Raw genomic sequence first — 4,593 nt, forward strand, 5'->3', positions numbered from 1 at the left:
ATAGCACAAGAACTTGGAGGCCTCCAACCCGGGTACAGAAGGATAACTGCTAGCCTGGGAACCCAGAAAATTAAAGGCATGATTAGAATGGGTCACCCCAGTGCAATGAGCAAATCAATACCTGACTCTCCAGGGCATAAAATCAGCTCTGGTGAGGGTTAGGAGTAGAGGAGTGGTTTAGCCTCTCAGGTAGAAAATTATTATATATCTCCTGGAAACTGAGTAAAGATAATATAGGGATTAGGTACTATTGGGTGAATATGAATGATAGTCTCATTAATTGACTTAAAGTCTTGAATCATTTTTGGCTTTTTAAAAGGAAAATAGGCATATTACAGGAAGACTAGCATAGAATCAAAACCTAATATTTTGGAAACTTTTTAATCAAGATTTGCAATCCCTCTAACACATTAGATTCTCCAATGAGCATTATAGCTAGAATGGCAAAAGTTATTGGCCCTGGGATTCCCTTGTTCCAGATTGAGGAATCAACTTCCTCCCAGATTGGAATATGGGAGGACCTCAAGAGAAATGTTCAAAATACTCTCAGAAGTCTGAGAAGGAAAAATTTCACCACCAGGTCTCATCCCAATAAGAGGTCTGGGCAAGAAGGGAGAATAAGAAAAAAGTGTTTAAACAACAGGACCCTGAAATGACAGGGTAGAGGGAAGGTCCCAAAAACATTTTCTATTTTTCAATCCTCACTACCTTATGGGGTGCTGGGCATGTAGAAGCTCACCAATGACCCAGCCAGCCTTTATGAAGGCTTCTGGGTGTACCAGGTAAAGGAATAAAAAAGGAAAAGGGGCTTACCTTGAAATGGAGAAAGTATGGATTCAGTTAGTATTCCTATACAGATGATTCTCAGATTCACTGTTTAATCTTAACCTTTCTTCTAATCTCCATTGGAGCTCACCATTGCATTACTATTTGCTTGATCATCTCAAACTCAATTTCTAATAGTCATCTTAGAATTAACATGCCCAACTAAATTATTTACAGTTTTATTTTCTATGTGTTTCATTTCTCCATAATTACTTACATTCTATCCCCCCTTCCTTCCATCAGAATGTAAGCTTCTTGCAGTCAGGGACTATTTTGGCCTTTCTTGTATCTCCAGAACTTAGCCTAATGTCTGAAAAAATTATTGTTCATTTATTCATTTGTGTGCAATTCATTCTGACTTCATAGGCCAAATTATGTCAGCCTCTTCTATGCATCATTATCTCTCAAAGTCTTTCTAAACTCATGTTTGCTACTTCCATTACACTATCCATCTCTGCTATTCCTTTGTCTTTTTGCCTTCAACATTTCCCAAAACCAGGGTTTTTTCCAATGACTTCTGTTTTTTCATTACATAGTGAAAATATTAAATTACTTGTTTTGATATTTGCTCTTCTAAGGAATAGTGTGAATTAATTTCTTTAAGTATTGGCTGATTTGATATTGCTGTCTAAGGGATTCTGAAAAGTTCTTCAGCACCACAATTCAAAAACATTGAATCTTTTGAACTCAGCTATATATTCTGGCATACGGTACATAAAAAATACTTTTAGAGTTAACTTGAATAAATGATGAAATATATCTGGGAAAAAATTAAGTTGTGTCCTGACAATATATAGTGTCAAAATATATGTTATATTAAGAATATATCACATAAAGATGGAGAAATTCTAGTTAAACAGATCTCTTATGATCTGTGAGAAGTAGTAATCTAGCTTCTATTTAAAGATTTCTAGTGAGTTTTCCTAATTAATAATCCAGAAAAATCATTAAGCATTCCTGAACATTATTTTTTGTTCTCGTGGGGAAGAGAGGAATGGAAGTTTTTGGTAGGTTAGTGTAGTGTTCTAATTAGCTTTCTGGAGATCTTCTGGAATGGGTCTTGGTTTCAGTGGAAGAATGCAGGAGTTCAGGAGAGCCACCGGAGGCTGATCAAAGATGGAATCTTCCTCTTCCAGTTCTTGTTGGTCCTTATATACCCTATTATAAGTACATCATCATAGGTGTCAATCTTGTAGAACTATACTAAGTGCATGTAAACTAGAGAATCGTGATCTTAATTCTACTGAGTTAACACCTTGTTTTAGGATTAAATGAATCATATTGAGCTAGAGAACTATTAATCACCATTCTGAGCTAGATAACAATTGTCTTATCAATTCCTCTGAGTTAACACCTTGTTTCAAGTATGCTTCTTCAGATTTCTGGTTCTCTACAGCTTATGATGATTATCTTTAATGTGATATGTAACATAAAAATATACTTGGATTCAAATGACTTGGACTTCAGCTCCAAAACTGGGGAAAGCAACTCTCAAATCAACCCTTCTTATCCTAATTTCAGAGTACCAGTTGATCTAATTCTCATATTTTGCTGAAATCTTGCTTTCTAATGACTTTACCTGTTGTAATTAGTCTTGTCCTCTAATTAATCAGAACGAATATCATTTTTCTTCCAAAGGAGAAATTTTCCCTCCACATACTTGAAGACAGCATTATGTCTCTGAGCAGTTTCCTTTTTTCCTGACTAATTAAATTAAAAATTTCCAATTTATTCTTATATGGCATGACCTCTTTTCCTCTCACTTTTGTCTTCATTATTCTTTTCTGCACAGTATGCCCCATAAAATGTGTGAAATATGATAGAACAAATTACTCCATGCATGTGGTTTGACCAGAAAGGAATAAAGAAGGACCTATTATATTGTTTATTCTTGATAGAATAACTAACTTAAAACATACTAAAAGTGTATTACTAATTTTTTTTTACAACTGTGTCACAATATTAAATCCTTTTGCCCTCCAAATGTTTATTTTTATTTTTTTTAAAGGAATGGCAATTTTATTTTTTCTTTTGCTTCCCTGGCTCTCAAAAAATCTTTTCCCATTTGTGTCACTATAGAAATTGCATTGTGGTTAGGGTGCCTGAAAGACCACATAATATTTTGTATATCAAAAGGATTATGGGAAATAAAAATGTGCTTTGATGTTGGTCTGCCATGGAAGTTTATCTGTTCACAGAATGCCCTTTGTTCTTTGGCTCTATTCTTTTTCATGTCTCAACCTGAATGGGAAAATGAGATCTTCACTTAGCAGCATGCTTCTTGTAAATCTATAAGAATTCATTCACATCATCAATATACTCCAGAATCACTAGTGTTCCTCATGGATGTCAATGAGAGTGATGTCCAGCACAGCTTTATTTCCTGTGGTAGCCAGTCTTTCAGCTTTTTCCATGACAAAAGCCACTGTGTTATACTCATATAGGAGTCTCAGCTTTCCTTCATTGCCAACAACAACAACAACAAAAAGTTGGCAGGATACAAAAAGATTCCTCCACATACTAGAGTTTGGTGTACATCTGCCAATATGGAGCACCATAAGGAACTATGGCATCCTGGAGAAATTTCTTCTTCTGGATATATTCTGTTATTACAGGATCAAAGTCCCTGGCATAGCCCTCATCAAGACTATAGATATTGCCTTTTTTTAAATCTTCACCTTCTTTTCAACCAAAATGAATTCCCAAATAGCTGGATCCAGCACAGAGCAATTGACTCCATATGCCATAGCCAGCACTAACATTATGGCACTGTCACAGAGTGCATACCCAGCAGCCACTAGATTCCTGCCAGACTGAGGAGAAGGCTCACCAGTTGAAGTCTTTCCGTAGATACCAAAACAGTTCCAAGATGCAAGGCATTTTTAATCTAGAGGATTAAAACCAACCAATATTTACCCCTTTTTTTCTGTTTCTACTGTTATGGCATTTTTATCTTCTTGTGATACAAGAACACAGGTAGCAAAAGGTGACTTTAGCATTTTAATAACTAGGTCACTGGAGAGAATGTCCAGTTTCTTTGATCACAGTAATATTGGTAAAGCCAGCAATTTCATAGAGATTGGCTATGCCTCTTTCCACAACACAGAGATGATTTTGACAGTGGTGCAGAGTTTGCTAAACAACAGTCATCTCACCAATGCCCTTGGCTTTTCTGCCCTTCTCCATGAAGAAACAGGTCAAGTTGTTGACATCACTGTCAAAGAGACTTGTCAGTCACAATTGGGTCTAAAGAGTGAATGTCCTTAAAGCAAGAAAAGTCCTGAACTTAGTAGGCAATTGGAGAAAGTGGAGTAGGGAGTCTGAGCTGCTCTCTGCATGCAGATGTGTACCCCTTCAAGTGTTTACAAAAACCAAAAAACTGGCCATCCCCCACTTCTATTAACATTTATAAATTAATGGTATTGTTGCAAGCTCACTTTTCATGAAGAACTTTAATTATCTTTTAAAAATTAAATTTTATTATTCCAACATTGAACAGGCATTTATTAGGTGTCTATGGTATATTAACTACTGAGAGCAAACAACTTAAACTGTTAACATTATGTTGCAGAAATGTTCTATTTGTTTCATTATGATAATCCTGGGATTTTCTTTGGTGAATTTCTACATGACTACTTTGTATGTGGAGATTTATTTTGTTTTTGTTTTCGTAATAATGATCTCCATTGAATAATTTAAATTTAACATTTCTTAAACTCTAGAGACAAAAGTATAGCTAGTGAGACAGTATCTCTATTTCACCAAAGT

General features: G+C 35.4%; 1 pseudogene; it reads right to left on the reverse strand.

The window, feature by feature from the left end:
- Positions 1 to 3,087: 3,087 nt before the first annotated feature.
- On the reverse strand, positions 3,088 to 4,059 carry LOC127548573 (fructose-1,6-bisphosphatase 1-like; annotated as a pseudogene).
- Positions 4,060 to 4,593: the final 534 nt, after the last annotated feature.

Source organism: Antechinus flavipes, chromosome 2 (assembly GCF_016432865.1).
Source record: "Antechinus flavipes isolate AdamAnt ecotype Samford, QLD, Australia chromosome 2, AdamAnt_v2, whole genome shotgun sequence".
Classification (NCBI taxonomy): domain Eukaryota; kingdom Metazoa; phylum Chordata; class Mammalia; order Dasyuromorphia; family Dasyuridae; genus Antechinus; species Antechinus flavipes.